Here is a 19,881-nt window from a genome sequence, read left to right as displayed (position 1 = left end):
ACCTGTAAAATAAAACCTAACCTAAGTTACACTAACACCTAACACTACACTACAGTTATATAAATTAACTAAATTAAATACAATTAAATAAATTATCTAAATTAAATACAATTTTAAAAAATCACACTAACCCCCGAAGATTCACTTACCGAGAGAAGTCTTCATCCAAGCGGCAAGATGTCCTCAACAAAGCCGGCAGAAGTGGTCCTCCAGATGGGCAGAAGTGGTCCTCCAGACGGGCAGAAGTCTTCATCCAGACGGCATCTTCTATCTTCATCCTTCCGGCGCGAAGTGGGTCCATCTTCAAGACATCCGAAGCGGAGCATCCACTTCAAACGACGGACTAACGACGAATGAAGGTTCCTTTAAATGACGTCATCCAAGATGGCGTCCCTTAGATTCCGATTGGCTGATAGAATTCTATCAGCCAATCAGAATTAAGGTAGAAAAAATCCTATTGGCTGATTGGATCAGCCAATAGGATTGAACTTCAATCCAATTCGCTGATCCAATCAGCCAATAGGATTAAGCTTGCATTCTATTGGCTGATTGAGCTTGCATTTTATTGGCTGATCAGCCAATATGATTTTTTCTACCTTAATTCCGATTGGCTGATAGAATCAGCCAGTTGGAATCTAAGGGACGCCATCTTGGATGACTTCACTTAAAGAGATATTTATTCGGAAGAAGACGTCGTTTGAAGAGGATGATCTGTGCCGGATGTCTTGAAGATGGAGCCGCTCCGCGTCGAAAGGATGAAGATAGAAGATGCCGTCTGGATGAAGACTTCTGCCCGTCTGGAGGAACACTTCTGCAGACTTCGTTGAGGACATCTTGCCGCTTGGATGAAGACTTCGGGGGTTAGTGTTAGGATTTTTTTAAGGGTGTATTGGGTGGGTTTATTTTTAGATTAAGGTTTGGGCCTGCAAAAGAGCTAAATGCCCTTTTAAGGGCAATGCCCATCCAAATGCCCTTTTCGGGGCAATGGGGAGCTTAGGTTTTTTTAGTTAGTATTTTATTTGGGGGGTTGGTTGTGTGGGTGGTGGGTTTTACTGTTGGGGGGGTTGTTTGTATTTTTTTTCTACAGGTAAAAGAGCTGTTTACTTTGGGGCAATGTCCCGCAAAAGGCCCTTTTAAGGGCAATTGATAGTTTATTTTAGGCTAGGGTTTTTTTTATTTTGGGGGGATTTTTTTATTTTGATAGGGCTATTAGATTAGGTGTAATTAGTTTAAAGATCTTGTAATTTGTTTTTTATTTTCTGTAATTTAGTGTTATGTTTTCTTTCATGTAATTAGCAAGAGTCCATGAGCTAGTGACGTATGGGATATACATTCCTACCAGGAGGGGCAAAGTTTCCCAAACCTCAAAATGCCTATAAATACACCCCTCACCACACCCACAATTCAGTTTTACAAACTTTGCCTCCCATGGAGGTGGTGAAGTAAGTTTGTGCTAGATTTCTACGTTGATATGCGCTTCGCAGCAGGCTGAAGCCCGGTTTTCCTCTCAGAGTGCAGTGAATGTCAGAGGGATGTGAAGAGAGTATTGCCTATTTGAATACCATGGTCTTCCTCTAGGGGATCTATTTCATAGGTTCTCTGTTATCGGTCGTAGAGATTTCTTCTCCTACCTCCCTTTTCAGATCGACGATATACTCTTATATACCATTACCTACTACTCTACTCTACTCTACTGATTCTCGTTTCAGTACTGGTTTGGCTATCTACTATATGTAGATGAGTGTCTTAGGGTAAGTAAGTCTTATTTTATTTATGACACTCTAAGCTATGGTTGGGCACTATATATGTAAAGTTCTAAATATATGTTTTAAACTTATATTTGCCATGATTCAGGATAATCAGTATTCCTTCTTTCAGACTGTCAGTTTCATTTTTTTGGGAAAATGCATATGAATAAATATTTTTTCTTACCTTAAAAATTTAAATTTGACTTTTTTCTTTGCGGGCTGTTAGGCTCGCGGGTGCAATTTATTGCGTCATTTTTGGTGCGACCTTTTTTGGCGCAAAATTTCGTCATTTCTGGCATCATAGTTGACGCCGGAAGTTTTCACGTGGTTGTGTCATTTTTTGACGCATGTGTGTTACAGACGTTTTTTGCGCCAAAAAATATGGGCGTCATACTTGGCGCCAAAAAATGTGGGCGTCATACTTGGCGCCAAAAATGTGGGCGTCATACATATTGCAAGATGTCACAACCTGACCCTGGATCAGAATTTACTTCTGGAAAGACGCTGCCTGATGTTGGTTCTACCAAAGCGAAGTGCATTTGTTGTAAACTTTTGGTAACTATCCCTCCGGCTGTAGTTTGTGTTAGTTGTCAAGATAAACTTTCTAACGCAGATAATTTCACCATTAGTAATAATCCATTACCTGTTGTTTTTCCTTTAACATCTAATGTTCAGGATGTTCCTGTTAATGTAAGAGAATTTGTTTCTAATTCTATTCGGAAGGCTCTGTCTGTTATTCCTCCTTCCAGTAAAAGTAAAAGGTCTTTTAAAACTTCTCATATTTCAGATGAATTTTTAAATGACCGCCATCATTCTGACTTATCTATTTCTGATGAGGATCTATCTGGTTCAGAAGATTCTGCCTCAGATATTGACACTGATAAATCTTCATATTTGTTTAAGATGGAGTTTATTCGTTCTTTACTTAACCCCTTAAGGACACGGCCATTTTTCAATTTCTTTCCCTTAAGGACCAAGGCTATTTTTACATTTCTGCGGTGTTTGTGTTTAGCTGTAATTTTCCTCTTACTCATTTACTGTACCCACACATATTATATACCGTTTTTCTCGCCATTAAATGGACTTTCTAAAGACAGTGTTATTTTCATCATATCTTATAATTTACCATAAAAAAATTATAAAATATGATGAAAAAATGGAAAAAAAACACGTTTTCTAACTTTGACCCCCAAAATCTGTTGCACATCTACAACCACCAAAAAACACTCATGCTAAATAGTTTCTAAATTTTGTCCTGAGTTTAGAAATACTCAATATTTACATGTTCTTTGCTTTTTTTGTAAGTTATAGGGCAATAAGTACAAATAACACTTTGCTATTTCCAAACCATTTTTTTTCAAAATGAGCGCTAGTTACATTGGAACACTGATATCTGTCAGGAATACCTGAATATCCCTTGACATGTATATTTTTTTTTTAGTAGACATCCCAAAGTATTGATCTAGGTCCATTTTGGTATATTTCATGCCACCATTTCACCGCCAAATGCGATCAAATAAATAAAATTGTTCACTTTTTCACAAACATTTTCACAAATATTAGGATTCTCACTGAAATGATTTACAAACAACTTGTGCAATTATGGCACAAATGGTTGTAAATGTTTCTCTGGGATCCCCTTTGTTTATAAATAGCAGACATAAATGGCTTTGGCGTTGCTTTTTGGTAATTAGAAGGCCGCTAAATGCCGCTGCGCACCACATTTGTATTAGGCCCAACAGTGAAGGGGTTAATTAGGAAGCTTGTAGGGAGCTTGTAGGGTTAATTTTAGCTTTAGGGTAGTGTAGTAGACAACCCAAAGTATTGATCTAGGCCAATTTTGATATATTTCATGCCACCATTTCACCGCCAAATGCGATCAAATAAAAAAAATTGTTCACTTTTTCACTAAATTTGGGTTTCTCACTGAAATTATTTACAAACAGCTTGTGCAATTATGGCACAAATGGTTGTAAATGCTTCTCTGGGATCCCCTTTGTTCAGAAATAGCAGACATATATGGCTTTGGCATTGCTTTTTGGTAATTAGAAGGCCACTAAATGCCGCTGCGCACCAAACTTGCATTATGCCCAGCAGTGACAGGGTTAATTAGTTAGCTTGTAGGGAGCTTGAAGGGTTAATTTTAGCTTTAGTGTAGAAATCAACCTCCCACCTGACACATCCCACCCCCTGATCCCTCCCAAACAGCTCTCTTCCCTCCCCCACCCCACAATTGTCCCCGCCATCTTAAGTACTGGCAGAAAGTCTGCCAGTACTAAAATAAAAGTTTTATTTAGTTTTTTTTTTATTATTTTAAAAAATAATAATCATATTCTGCTGTGTAGGATCCCCCTCTTAGCTCCCAACCTGCTCGATCCCCCCCAAAGAGCTCTCTAACCCTCCCCCACTAACTATTAGTCACCATTTTGGGTACTGGCAGCTGTCTGCCAGTACCCACTTTGCAAAATAAACTTTTTTTGTTGTTGAAACCTAACATTTTCTGTAGTGTAGCTGCCCCCCTCCATACCCTACACCCTCCCCCTCCCAGATCACCCCCAGATCACCCACAGATCAGCCCTGATCACCCCTGCTAAGTGCCCACCGACCTCTCCCAGCAAATCCCACAAATGCCATAGATCGCGGGTGCGCGCGCACCCGCCCCTCACCTCCCTCGCGCTCCCGGCATATAGAGCAGCCGGAAGGAAGTTGCACAGTGATGGGCCTCCCACCCACCTCCCTGCAATCGCTCCCACCCACCAACGATCAGCACCATCACTGACCGATGCAGAGAGGGCCACAGAGTGGCTCCTTTCTGCATCGGTGTGCCTAAAAAGGTATTGCAGTGATGCCTCAATATCGAGGCATCACTGCAATACCTTGAAAGCGGCTGGAAGCGATCAGGATCGGTTCCAGCCGCTTGAATCCCTTAACGACGTACAGGGTACGTCTCTGGTCTTTAAAGACCAGCTTGTGTAAGACGTACCTTGTACGACATGCGTCGTTAAGGGGTTAAAGAAGTGTTGATTGCATTAGATATGGAGGAGTCTAGTCCTCTTGATATTAAATCTAATAAGCGTTTAAATTCAGTTTTTAAACCTCATGTAGTTATTCCAGAAGTTTTTTCAGTTCCTGATGCTATTTCAGAAGTAATTTCTAGGGAATAGAATAGTCTGGGTACTTCATTTACTCCTTCACCAAGGTTTAAGAAATTGTACCCTTTGCCATCTGATAGATTAGAGTTTTGGGAAAAAATCCCCAAAGTTGATGAGGCTATTTCTACTCTTGCTAAACGTACTACTATTCCTACGGCAGATAGTACTTTGTTTAAAGATGCTTTAGATAGGAAGCTTGAATCCTTTCTAAGGAAGGCTTATTTATGTTCAGGTAATCTTCTTAGACCTGCTATTTCTTTGGCTGATGTTGCTGCAGCTTCCACTTTCTGGTTGGAGGCTTTAGCGCAACAAGTATCAGACCATAATGCTTATAGCATTGTTAAACTTCTTCAACATGCTAATAACTTTGTTTGTGATGCCATTTTTGATATCATTAGAATTGATGTCAGGTATATGTCTTTAGCTATTTTAGCTAGAAGAGCTTTATGGCTTAAATCTTGGAATGCAGATATGACTTCTAAGTCAACGTTGCTTTCTCTTTCTTTCCAAGGTAATAAATTATTTGGTTCACAGTTGGATTCAATCATTTCAACTGTTACTGGGGGGAAGGGAGCCTTTTTGCCTCAGGACAAAAAATCTAAAGGTAAATATAGGGCTGCTAATCGTTTTCGTTCCTTTCGTCAGAATAAGGAACAGAAGCCTGACTCTTCCCCTAAAGGATCAGTTTCCGTTTGGAAACCTTCTCCAGTCTGGAATAAATCCAAGCCTTTTAGAAAGTCAAAACCAGCTCCTAAATCCGCATGAAGGTGCGGCCCTCATTTCAGCACAGCTGGTAGGGGGCAGGTTATGATTTTTCAAAGATGTTTGGATCAATTCGATTCACAGTCTTTGGATTCAGAACATTGTTTCACAAGGGTACAGAATAGGTTTCAAGGTAAGGCCGCCTGTGAGAAGATTTTTTCTCTCACGCATTCCAGTAAACCCAGTAAAGGCTCAGGCGTTTCTGAAGTGTGTTTCAGACCTAGAGTCGGCTGGGGTAATTGTGCCAGTTCCAGTTCTGGAACGGGGTCTGGGGTTTTACTCAAATCTGTTCATTGTACCAAAGAAGGAGAATTCCTTCAGACCAGTTCTGGATCTAAAAATATTGAATCGTTATGTAAGGATACCAACATTCAAAATGGTGACTATAAGGACTATTCTGCCTTTTGTTCAGCAAGGGCATTATATGTCTACAATAGACTTACAGGATGCATATCTTCATATTCCAATTCATCCAGATCACTTTCAGTTCCTGAGATTCTCTTTTCTAGACAAGCATTACCAGTTTGTTGCTCTTCCGTTTGGCCTAGCAACAGCTCCAAAGATCTTTTCAAAGGTTCTCGTGCCCTTCTCTCTGTAATCAGAGAACAGGGTATTGCGGTATTTCCTTATTTGGACGATATCTTGGTACTTGCTCAGTCTTTACATTCTGCAGAATCTCATATGAATCAACTTGTGTTGTTTCTTCAAAGACATGGTTGGAGGATCAATTTACCAAAGAGTTCCTTGATTCCTCAGACAAGGGTAACCTTTTTGGGTTTCCAAATAGATTCAGTGTCCATGACTTTGTCTCTAACAGAAAAGAGATGTCTGAAATTGGTTTCAGCTTGTCGAAACCTTCAGTCTCAATCGTTCCCTTCGGTAGCTTTGTGCATGGAAATTCTAGGTCTCATGACTGCTGCATCGGACGCGATCCCTTTTGCTCGTTTTCACATGAGACCTCTTCAGCTTTGTATGCTGAACCAATGGTGCAGGGATTATACAAAGATATCACAATTAATATCCTTAAATCCCAATGTTCGATCTTCTCTGACTTGGTGGTTGGATCACCATCGTTTAATTCAAGGGGCCTCTTTTGTTCATCCAACCTGGACTGTGATCTCAACAGATGCAAGTCTTTCAGGTTGGGGAGCTGTATGGGGATCTCTGACAGTGCAGGGGGTTTGGGAATCTCAGGAGGCGAGATTACCAATCAACATTTTGGAACTCTGTGCGATTTTCAGAGCTCTTCAGTTCTGGCCTCTTCTGAAGAGAGAATCGTTTATTTGTTTTCAGACAGACAATGTCACAACCGTGGCGTATGTCAATCATCAAGGAGGGACTCACAGTCCTCAGGCTATGAAAGAAGTATCTTGGATACTTGTATGGGTGGAATCCAGCTCCTGTCTAAACTCTGCGGTTCACATCCCAGGTATAGACAATTGGGAAGCGGATTATCTCAGTCGCCAGACGCTACATCCGGGCGAATGGTCTCTTCACTCAGAGGTATTTCTTCAGATTGTTCAAATCTGGGGACTTCCAGAAATAGATCTGATGGCCTCTCATCTAAACAAGAAACTTCCCAGGTATCTGTCCAGATCCAGGGATCCTCAGGCGGAAGCAGTGAACGCATTGTCGCTTCCTTGGAATTATCAACCTGCTTATATCTTTCCGCCTCTAGTTGTTCTTCCAAAAGTGATTTCCAAAATCCTAATGGAGCGTTCGTTTGTACTACTGGTGGCTCCAGCATGGCCTCACAGGTTTTGGTATGCGGATCTCGTTCGGATGGCCAGTTGTCAACCTTGGACACTTCCGTTAAGGCCAGACCTTCTATCTCAAGGCCCATTTTTCCATCAGGATCTCAAATCATTAAATTTGAAGGTATGGAGATTGAACGCTAAATACTTAGTCATAGAGGTTTCTCTGACTCAGTGATTAATACTATGTTACAGGCTCGTAAATCTGTGTCTAGGAAGATTTATTACCGAGTCTGGAAGACTTACATTTCTTGGTGTTCTCATAAATTCTCTTGGCATTCTTTTAGAATTGCTAGAATTTTACAGTTTCTTCAGGATGGTTTGGATAAGGGTTTGTCTGCAAGTTCCTTGAAAGGACAAATCTCTGCTCTTTCTGTTCTTTTTCACAGAAAGATTGCTAATCCTCCTGATATTCATTGTTTTGTACAGGCTTTGGTTCGTATCAAGCCTGTCATTAAGTCAATCTCTCCTCCTTGGAGTCTTAATTTGGTTCTGAGGGCTTTACAGGCTCCTCCATTTGAACCTATGCATTCTCTGGATATTAAATTACTTTCTTGGAAAGTTTTGTTCCTTTTGGCCATCTCTTCTGCTAGAAGAGTTTCTGAGTTATCTGCTCTTTCTTGTGAATCTCCTTTTCTGATTTTTCATCAGGATAAGGCAGTGTTGCGGACTTCATTTAAATTTTTACCTAAAGTTGTGAATTCTAACAACATTAGTAGAGAAATTGTTGTCCCTTCATTGTGTCCTAATCCTAAGAATTCTCTGGAGAGATCTTTACATTCTTTGGATGTAGTAAGAGCTTTGAAATATTATGTTGAAGCTACTAAAGGTTTCAGAAAGACTTCTAGTCTATTTGTTATCTTTTCTGGTTCTAGGAAAGGTCAGAAGGCTTCTGCCAATTCTTTGGCGTCTTGGTTAAAGTCTTTGATTCATCATGCTTATGTAGAGTCGGGTAAATACCCGCCTCAAAGGATTACGTCTCATTCTACTAGGTCAGTTTCTACTTCCTGGGCTTTTAGGAATGAAGCTTCTGTTGATCAGATTTGCAAAGCAGCAACTTGGTCTTCTTTGCATACTTTTACTAAATTCTACCATTTTGATGTTTTTTCTTCTTCAGAAGCAGTTTTTGGTAGAAAAGTACTTCAGGCAGCTGTTTCAGTTTGATTTTTCTGCTTATTATTTAAATTTTTTTGAGTTGGGTTGTGGATTATTTTTTCAGCGGAATTGGCTGTCTTTATTTTATCCCTCCCTCTCTAGTGACTCTTGCGTGGAAGTTCCACATCTTGGGTATCTGCTATCCCATACGTCACTAGCTCATGGACTCTTGCTAATTACATGAAAGAAAACATAATTTATGTAAGAACTTACCTGATAAATTAATTTCTTTCATATTAGCAAGAGTCCATGAGGCCCACCCTTTTTGTGGTGGTTATTATTTTTTTGTATAAAGCACAATTATTCCAATTCCATATTTTTGATGCTTTCGCTCCTTTCTTATCACCCCACTTCTTGGCTATTCGTTAAACTGAATTGTGGGTGTGGTGAGGGGTGTATTTATAGGCATTTTGAGGTTTGGGAAACTTTGCCCCTCCTGGTAGGAATGTATATCCCATACGTCACTAGCTCATGGACTCTTGCTAATATGAAAGAAATGAATTTATCAGGTAAGTTATTACATAAATTATGTTTTTTTGTGATTTACCTTATTTATTTTATTTAATTGTTTTTAATTTAGTTTATTTATTTAATTGTATTTAATTTAGTTAATTTATTTAATTGTAGTGTAGTGTTAGGTGTTAGTGTAACTTAGGTTAGGTTTTATTTTACAGGTAAATTTGTATTTATTTTAGCTAGGTAGTTATTAGTTATTAAATAGTTAATAAATAGTTATTAAATAGTTAATAACTATTTAATAACTGTTCTACCTAGTTAAAATAAATACAAACTTGCCTGTAAAATCATAATAAACCCTAAGCTAGCTACAATGTAACTATTAACTAATAGTTACATTGTAGCTAGCTTAGGGTTTATTTTATAGGTAAGTATTTAGTTTTAAATTGGAATAATTTAGTTATTTATAGTAATTTTATTTAGATTTATTTAAATTATAATTAAGTTAGGGGGTGTTAGGGTTAGACTTAGATTTAGGGGTTAATACATTTAATATAGTGGCGGCGACGTTGGGGACGGCAGATTAGGGGTTAAAAAGGATAATGTAGGTGGTGGCGATGTTAAGGGCTGCATATTAGGGGTTAATAATATTTAACTAGTGTTTGCGAGGCGGGAGTGCGGCGGTTTTGGTTTTTAGCACTTTAGTTATGAGTTTTATGCTACAGCGTTGTACCATAAAACTCTAAACTACTGAATTTAGAATGAGTTACGGATCTTGGAGGTAGAGGGTGTACCGCTCACTTTTTGGCCTCCCAGGACAGACTCGTAATACCAGCGCTATGGAAGTCCCATAGAAAAAAGGGTTCACAAAGTTTACGTAAGTCGTTTTGCGGTAAGGCCAAAGAAGTGTGCGATGCCCCTAAACCTGCAAGACTCGTAATAGCAGCGGTAGTGAAAAAGCAGCGTTAGGACCTGTTAACGCTGCTTTTTCATCTTAACGCAAAACTCGTAATCTAGTCGTTTGTTTTTTAAATAAGTGTTGGGTTTAAATTGGATATAAGGATTGGATGTGATATTCCCTATCCTTTCTACCCAACTTTAGATATATGTTGTTGTTGTTTTTTAACTAATAAAGTTTTAATTTCAAACTACTTTTTCTATATATTTAGTGTATAATTCTACACTGGGCTTCAAGCCCCAAATCCTTCATATACCCTAACATTATTTGCTATATCTGAGTCATGATACAAATTTTGGAGGGGGGACGGAGGACGGACTTATGCCCCTTTAAATAGTTTCAATGTAATCTTTTCTAGGTAAAATATTTTAAAATGTCTGACTGCTGGTCTTTCAAAGACATGAAAGACATACTTTGACTCTAATTACTGAGCATTAAAATACAAGGGGCTCGCAAACCGATAAATATACTGTCGGAAGCAATTTCATTTATCTACTGCTTCCGAGGGTGCGTTATACCTCAATATCGGCAGACAGGGTTCGTGTTCCAAAAATATTTTCGCGTCCATATAAAGTGTTAGAATCCTTTAAGCGATAACTTATACCAGGTTTCCAATGAAAGCGCAAACACTTAATACACTGTCGGAGGCTGTCGACACATTGAGAAAAATTATACCCAGCTCAATAAGGTGTAAAAGAGGAAAAAATAGCTTTTTTAAACCTATTTCCCATTTAAATTTTAAAACTTGCAAATAATGCAAATGTTTCAATGTAGATTTTTTTTTAATATGTAATATTTATTGTTGTCCCATGTATAGGAATAGTTCAACTTATGTTCTTATGGAAATATCAGTATGTTTTTAAATATAAAAATATAAGCAAACACATATCTACAAAATCCAAACTAGACCTATGCCTAGGGCAACAATACATATTACATATATTATTAATAAAATGGAAAATATAATCATAATAAAAAAATAGTATTTGCTTATAGTTAAAAAAAAGTATTAAAAATATGTGTATCTCTGTTTTTTGTTTCTCTTTAGTGGTGATCACAGGTAAGGAGAACAGATGTTAAACGTAAATTTCTTTCCAAAGGCAGGGAGAGTCCACAACTTCATTCCTTACTGTTGTGAAATACAACACTTGGCCACCAGGAGGAGGCAAAGACACCCCAGCCAAAGGCTTAAATATCCCTACCACTTCCTCTATCCCTCCAGTCATTCTTTGCCTTTCGTCACTAGAGGAGGATGGCAGAGAAGTGTAAGATTCGGATAGTCCTTAACGGATATGTTCCCTTCAAGAGAGGACTGGAGTTTAACCCCTTAGTGACCACAGCACTTTTCCATTTTCTGACCATTTGGGACCAAGGCTATTTTTACATTTCTGCGGTTTGTGTTTAGCTGTAATTTTTCTCTTATTCATTTACTGTACCCACACATATTATATACATTTTTTCTCGCCATTAAATGGATTTTCTAAAGATACCATTATTTTCATCATATCATAATTTACTATAATTTTTTTTTATAAAATATGATGAAAAAATGGAAAAAAGACACATCTACAACCATCAAAAAACACCCATGCTAAATAGTTTCTAAATTTTGTCCTGAGTTTAGAAATACCCAATGTTTACATGTTCTTTGCTTTTTTTTTTGCAAGTTATAGGGCAAAAAGGACAAGTAGCACTTTGCTATTTCCAAACCATTTTTTTTTCAAAATTAGCGATAGTTACATTGGAACACTGATATCTGTCAGGAATCTCTGAATATCCCTTGACATGTATATATTTCTTTTTAGTAGACAACCCAAAGTATTGATCTAGGTCCATTTTAGTATATTTCATGCCACCATTTCACCACCAAATGTGATCAAATAAAAAAAAATTGTTCACTTTTTCACAAACTTTAGGTTTCTCACTGAAATTATTTATAAACAACGTGTGCAATTATGGCACACATGGTTGTAAATGCTTCCCTGGGATCCCCTTTGTTCAGAAATAGCAGATATTTATGGCTGTGGCATTAATTCTTGGAAGCTTGTAGGGAGCTTGTAGGGTTAATTTTAGCTTTAGTGTAGTGTAGTAGACAACCCAAAGTATTGATCTAGGCCCATTTTGATATAATTCATGCCATCATTTCACCGCCAAATTCGATCAAATAAAAGAAATCGTTAACTTTTTCACTAACTTTGGGTTTCTCACTGAAATTATTTACAAACAGCTTGTGCAATTATGGCACAAATGGTTGTAAATGCTTCCCTGGAATCCCCTTTGTTCAGAAATAGCAGACATATATGGCTTTGGCATTGCTTTTTGGTAATTAGAAGGCTGCTAAATGCCGCTGCGCTCCACACTTGTTTTATGCCCAGCGTTGACGGGGTTAATTAGGTAACTTGTAGGGAGCTTGAAGGGTTAATTTTAGCTTTAGCGTAGAGATCAGCCTTCCACCTGACAAATCCCAACTCCTGATACCTCCCAAACAGCTCTCATGCCTCCCCCACCCCACAATTGTCCCCGCCATCTTAAGTACTGGCAGAAAGTCTGCCAGTACTAAAATAAAAGGCTTTTTTTTTCAAATTTTTTTATTAAAATATATATATATATATATATATATATATATATCTGTGTAGGATCCCCCCATTGCCCCCAACCTCATTGATTCCCCAAGAGCTCTCTAACCCTCCCCCCACTAACTATTTTCCACCATTTTGGGTACCCACTTTGCATTTAAATGTGGCTTTTTTTAAAATAAACCACTGTTTTTCTGTAGTGTAGCTGCCCCCCTCCCCTACTAGATCTAATTTGAAAAATTATTTCCCCCCTCCTCTCCCACCCACCACCGCCACCCACCACTTAAAAAATTTAAACTATCTAGATTGCAGGCATGCACACGCCCCCCATCCCCTGCGCGCGCTCCCACGTGCACCCGACAATCGTGCCAGGCACATCCTTGGTCATTAATGGTAGTTTTTTGGAGGATGTACCTGGAACGTCCTCGGTCGTTAAGGGGTTAAAGTGGGCTCAATTAGGCCTAGATTTGAAGTTTGGCGGTAGCCGTGAAAACCAGCGTTAGAGGCTCCTAACGCTGATTTTAGGCTACCTCCGGTATTTGGAGTCACTCAAAAAAGGGTCTAACGCTCACTTTTCAGCCGCGACTTTTCCATACCGCAGATCCCCTTACGTAAATTGCGTATCCTATCTTTTCAATGGGATTTTTCTAACTCCGGTATTTAGAGTCGTGTCTGAAGTGAGCGTTAGAAATCTAACGACAAAACTCCAGCCGCAGAAAAAAGTCAGTAGTTAAGAGCTTTCTGGGCTAACGCCGGTTCATAAAGCTCTTAACTACTGTACTCTAAAGTACACTAACACCCATAAACTACCTATGTACCCCTAAACCGAGGTCCCCCCACATCGCTGCAACTCGATTAAATTTTTTTAACCCCTAATCTGCCGACCGCCACCTACGTTATCCTTATGTACCCCTAATCTGCTGCCCCTAACACCGCCGACCCCTATATTATATTTATTAACCCCTAATCTGCCCCCCACAACATCGCCGCCAGCTACCTACACTTATTAACCCCTAATCTGCCGTCCGCATGCCGCCGCCAGCTACATTATCCCTATGTACCCCTAATCTGCTGCCCTAACATCGCCGACCACTATATTATATTTATTAACCCCTAACCTGCCCCCCACAACGTCGCCGCCACCTACCTACAATAATTAACCCCTAATCTGCCGACCGCAAAGAGCCGCCAGCTACATTATAGCTATGTACCCCTAATCTGCTGCCCCTAACACCGCCGACCCCTATATTATATTTATTAACCCCTAACCTGCCCTCCCTAACATCGCCGACACCTAACTTCAATTATTAACCCCTAATCTGCCGACCGAATCTCGCCGCTATTCTAATAAATGTATTAACCCCTAAAGCTAAGTCTAACCCTAACACTAACACCCCCCTAAATTAAATATAATTTTAATCTAATGAAATTAATTAACTCTTATTAAATAAATTATTCCTATTTAAAGCTAAATACTTACCTGTAAAATAAATCCTAATGTAGCTACAACATAAATTATAATTATATTATAGCTATTTTAGGATTAATATTTATTTTACAGGTAACTTTGTATTTATTTTAACCAGGTACAATAGCTATTAAATAGTTAAGAACTATTTAATAGCTAAAATAGTTAAAATAATTACAAATTTACCTGTAAAAGAAATCCTAACCTAAGTTACAATTAAACCTAACACTACACTATCAATAAATTAATTAAATAAAATACCTACAATTACCTACAATTAAACCTAACACTACACTATCAATAAATAAATTAAATACAATACCTACAAATAACTACAATGAAATAAACTAACTAAAGTACAAAAAATAAAAAAGAACTAAGTTACAAAAAATAAAAAAATATTTACAAACATAAGAAAAATCTTACAACAATTTTAAACTAATTACACCTACTCTAAGCCCCCTAATAAAATAACAAAGACCCCCAAAATAAAAAAATGCCCTACCCTATTCTAAATTACTAAAGTTCAAAGCTCTTTTACCTTACCAGCCCTGAACAGGGGCCTTTGCGGGGCATGCCCCAAGAAGTTCAGCTCTTTTGCCTGTAAAAAAAACATACAATACCCCCCCCCAACATTACAACCCACCACCCACATACCCCTAATCTAACCCAAACCCCCCTTAAATAAACCTAACACTAAGCCCCTGAAGATCATCCTACCTTGTCTTCACCATACCAGGTTCACCGATCCGTCCTGGCTCCAAAATCTTCATCCAACCCAAGCGGGGGCTGGCGATCCATCTTCCGGCGGCTGGAGAGGTCCAGAAGAGGCTCCAAAGTCTTCACCCTATCCGGGAAGAAGAGTAGATCCGGACCGGCAACCATCATCTTCCAAGCGGCATCTTCTATCTTCATCCAATGAGGACCGGCTCCATCCTGAAGACCTCCACCGCGGACCCATCTTCATCTGGCGACGTCCAACTGAAGAATGACGGTTCCTTTAAGGGACGTCATCCAAGATGGCGTCCCTCGAATTCCGATTGGCTGATAGGATTCTATCAGCCAATCGGAATTAAGGTAGGAATATTCTGATTGGCTGATGGAATCAGCCAATCAGAATCAAGATCAATCCGATTGGCTGATCCAATAAGCCTATCAGATTGAGCTTGCATTCTATTGGCTGATCAGAACAGCAACTCTGGTATCGAGAGTTGAAGCTGCGTTAAATATGCTCTACGTTCCTTTTTTGGAGCCTAACGCAGCCTTTATGTGGACTCTCAATACCAGAGTTATTTTTATGGTGCGGCCAGAAAAAAGCCAGCGTTAGATACGCGGGTCCTTACCGACAAAACTCTAAATCTAGCCGTTAGACTGGGTACTTTCGGCATGAAACTTTCTCAGACAGGTTTCACTTTGGGGAGTGTTTTTCATAGTTTGTCTGGGTTCAGGAGGTGGTGAGTGCCCCAGCCACAGGGGTAATCGTTATTATTAAGACCATTTTTGTTTTGTCGGTTTACTTACTGTGGGATTGCATCTCCAGCAATGGAGGACTCTGAGATTAACACTAGAGAGTTCTATACCTTCAATATTAATTAATAATACCTGTTTATATTGTGAGGAGACCTTGGTTTGTCCACCTACTCAGATTTGTTCCAAATGCCTGGGTACCATTCTAAAGTCTAAGAAGGGAGCTAAATCTGTTCACCCCTCTAGCATAATTAGTCCCTTTGAGCTGTCAACCTCTCAGGACTCTGTGGTCTGGGAGATGCTTACCCTATCCCCTCAAATCGCTTCACATGCAGTTCCCAGCATCATGCCTATTACTCCATCTGGAGGGGACTTTTTCCTGCGGACTTTACCACCCAGTTACAATATGCTGTGTCCGCGGACCTGAGTGCCTTACCTATCTCTGGGAAATGAAAGAGAAAGGTTAAACATAGTTCTACTGAGCTGGATATACAGTATCTAATGTCCAATCAGATTTAACCACTATTTTTCAACTGTCCAAAGACAAGTTAACCTCTGTAGCGTCAGAGGGTGAACTCTTAGAGTCGGAGACTTCAATTACTAAACCGTCTCCTTCTGAGGAGCCCTCCTTCAGATTTAAGATTGAACATCTGTGTTTTTTACTAAAGAGGTTTAGTCTATTCTAGAGGTTCCTGAAGCTAAACATACTGAGGAACCTAAAATTCATAAGTTAGACAGGGTCTTTGAAGACAAGAAGGCCCCACAGACTTTTCCTGTTGAAGTTCGCATGGCGAACGTTATCAGTAGCAAATGGGAAAGGATTGGAACTCCCTTTTCCCCATCTTCAGCTTTTAAGAAGTTATTGCAGGTTCCTGACTCTCAGCTGGAACTGTGGAGTTCCATCCCTAGGATGGATGGAACCATTTTGACGCTAGCTAAACGTACCACCATCCCTCTGGAGGATAGCTCTTCCTTTAGGGAACCTATAGACAAGAAGAGGTTTGGGGTTTTTATTCCAGCCGGCAGCAGCGGTAGCTGCAGTGGCTGGGGCAGCCACCTACTGGTGTGGCTCTCTGTCAAAACTTATCGAGGTGGAATTTCCCCTCGAGGATATTCAGGAGAGGATTAAGGCTTTGAGGATAGCTAACTCCTTTATCTGTGATGCAAATATGCAGATTGTTCATCTGAATGCAAAGGCTTCAGGCTTTGCGGTCCTCGCTCACAGGGCTCTCTGGTTAAAATCTTGGTCTGCGGATATGGTTTCTAAATCCAGCTCAATCCTGGAATGAGTCCAAACAGAATAAGAAGCCTGCAGATAACAAATCTGCATGAAGGGTCTTCCCGTGATCCAGGATCAGAAAGAATAGGGGCAGATTGACGTTTTTCTCATACGCCTGGTTTCAGGATGTTCAGGATCCTTGGGTGCTGGAAGTTGTATCTCAAGGATACAGGATAGGATTAAAATCTCATCCACCCAGGGGCAGATTCCTCCTCTCCAGACTGTCTACAAGACCAGAGAAGAAGACAGCCTTTTTAGATTGCGTCCGGGACTGTCATGTCTGTGATTTTGTCAATCTGACTGTTTCTTTAAATTCCATTTGAACCCTTTATAAGGCTCCTCCTAACTAGATCCTGTGCTCTGTAATTTGATCACTCTGCTGATTTCACAGGCTGTTGCAGTTCCTAACTACCTGCTCACCGGACCTCTATGTGTGCCATCACTCAGGAGTATTCCAACTCTTGTCCCAGCTATATTTGATACCTCTTATGTTTGTTGCATAGACGCTTGTCTCCTGTGCAAGCCCTTGCGCCCTCAAGCTTACCGCTTCACGGATCTCAGACTTCAGCTTCTCTCTGACTTGGCTGTCAGCACCGTGTCTCCTACGCTTCCATCCTGCACTTCCGGTTTGGCGATACCGGACTTCAGGTAACCTCTGCCTCTCCACTAACATTTACCTCTGGGGGACCTCCGGATTACAGGTACTGAACTTTGCATTTCTCTTTGAGTATATTTAAACTGGAGTTTATTGACTTTACTTATGAATCTGATATAGTTAAGCTTAGAGGAGAATTTCTACTGGAAACCACAGCACTTCTACATATCCGTTCTGTGTATACTGCATATCATGTTACTCTGAACTAACTTTCTATAAAGCACCGTTCATTAAACTAGGAATAGCTCATATAGCTGAAGTATTGAAAGACTGCCTGTGCTTTTATACTATACGCAAGACATATTTGTTCATAAGAGTCTGATACCTGATACTCACTAAACAAGTGCTAATTTTCACTTCTCCTCTATTTGCAAGTAATGGTTTGTGCTCCCACTTTTGACCTACCCTTCTTGCAGAGTTGAGATTCCTTTTTCTAACCCATACTGGGCCCTCAGTCTAGGATCAGAACAGGGTATTGTGAATTAACAGCCCCGACATTTTGTGAGACTGAGTGGTTATCAAACAAATTCCCTACACTGATTCTTACAGGGACCTAGCCTCCTTAGGAGTAATCATCCCTGTACCTGCATCAGAAAAAGGTTTAGGGTTCTATTCAAACCTCTTCATGGTTCCCAAAAAGGAGGGAACTTTTCATCCAATTCTGGACTTGAAGTGCCTAAACAAATTTCTAAGTGTCCCTTCTTTCTAGACGGAGACAATCAGATCGATCCTTCCCCTGGTTCAGGAAGGACAATTCATGACTACCATCAATCTGAAGGATGCATACCTTCATGTTCCGATCCACAAAGATCATTTTCAGTTCCTAAGGTTTGCCCTTCTAGATCAGCATTTCCAGTTCATAGCACTTCCGTTTGGCTTAGCTACTGCACCCAGGATATTTACAAAGGTTCTGGGTGCTCTCCTAGCTGTGGCCAGAACCCAGGGTATTGCAGCAGCACCTTAACTGGACAATATTGTCACACCGCTCTGGCTGCTGCCAGGGACGAGGTGGTTCCTGTGCGCATGCGGCGATGACGTCATCGCCGCATGTCTATTCCCCTCCCAAGCTGGATCCTTTGAACTCCTTGGCATGAATCGGTGCGGTTGTAAGTACCTGCATAACTTACATTCACTGCCCAAGTATAGGTGTTACTGTGTGTGCTCCTAGGTGCTTTATTTATTACTTGAATGGACAAGCCCAGGCCAGACTAGCAATTTGCGAATATACTTAGTGAGACAGGGTGTTATTTTGTAGTTCTGTCTAATTAGGGCAAGAAACTTGGTGCTGCCTTTTAGTTGACTTTCAGGCAGCGTGGATACCACTTATGGTGTGCCGGGGAACCAGCAGTATCTGGTTCAGGTGTTTGTTCTGAGGTCTTATGTGAGCATGTTACTAATAGAGGGGCAGCAATGCCAGATGGTCTGATCTGAGGTTTTATGTAGGCATGTTACTGACAGATGGGGAGCAGGGCCAGGGGTCTGTTCTGGGGTCTTATGTAGGCATGTTACTGAGAGAGGGGCAGCAAGGCCAGATAGTCTAATCTGAGGTTGTATGTGGGCATGTTACTGAGAGAGGGCCAAACAAGACCAGATTGTCTGTTTTGAGGTTTTTTTTTTAAATCAAGGTTTTTTTTTATTAAGGTATTTAGCAATATAACATACATAGCATGAAATCATAAATATTACCTCCACAATATAAAGACAAGCATTTGTTTAAAAGAAAAAGTACAAGAGTAACCTTGAGGTTTACATGGCACATTGCAAAAATACACTCCTGATACTTACCACCACCTAAATATAGTAGCGCAAACTAGAGGGGTCATATATCATGTGGAGACCCATGACACCTATTCTTAGGGCTAATATGGCAAACCATGCTTCTATTGCAGCATAATTTTTGGTATTGCCGATCTTGCAATGATAAATTACAATTTTTATTTTATACAAGTTACTTAAATACCTTTTTATCATGAAATAATGTCTAATATAATGATACTTTAAATTGTACTATATAACATAATAACAAACTACCTTAACTGAGAGGTTCCAACATTTAACAAATTAGGATACTAATTTCCTCCCTTGGCATAGAAGGTAACTCTTGTACCTAATGGGGCATATAATATAGACGAGGAAAGTTAGTATTGCGTAGCAGGTTAATACCACTAAAGAATTCACCAAATTGGGTGAATATGGGGGGGGGGGATGTGATATATAAAAGTAGAAACTATATAAGAATATACACAGTGCATACTTTAATTATGGCTATTTTAGGTATTCCGATACAATATGAAGGGGTTAGCAGACTTAGAGCTCTTTACATTCAAAATTGCTAGTGGAGAAGGCTTGAGTAGCCATATCCCCCAAACTACCACCACCAACATAGAAAAATAATAAATTAACCACTCCCTACGCAATGGAAGGATGCTTAAGATACGTATCTGAAGAACA

This window comes from Bombina bombina, chromosome 1 (genome assembly GCF_027579735.1).
Source record: "Bombina bombina isolate aBomBom1 chromosome 1, aBomBom1.pri, whole genome shotgun sequence".
NCBI lineage: Eukaryota > Metazoa > Chordata > Amphibia > Anura > Bombinatoridae > Bombina > Bombina bombina.
The sequence above is the reverse complement of the archived record's forward strand: the minus strand, read 5'-3'. Positions refer to the sequence as shown.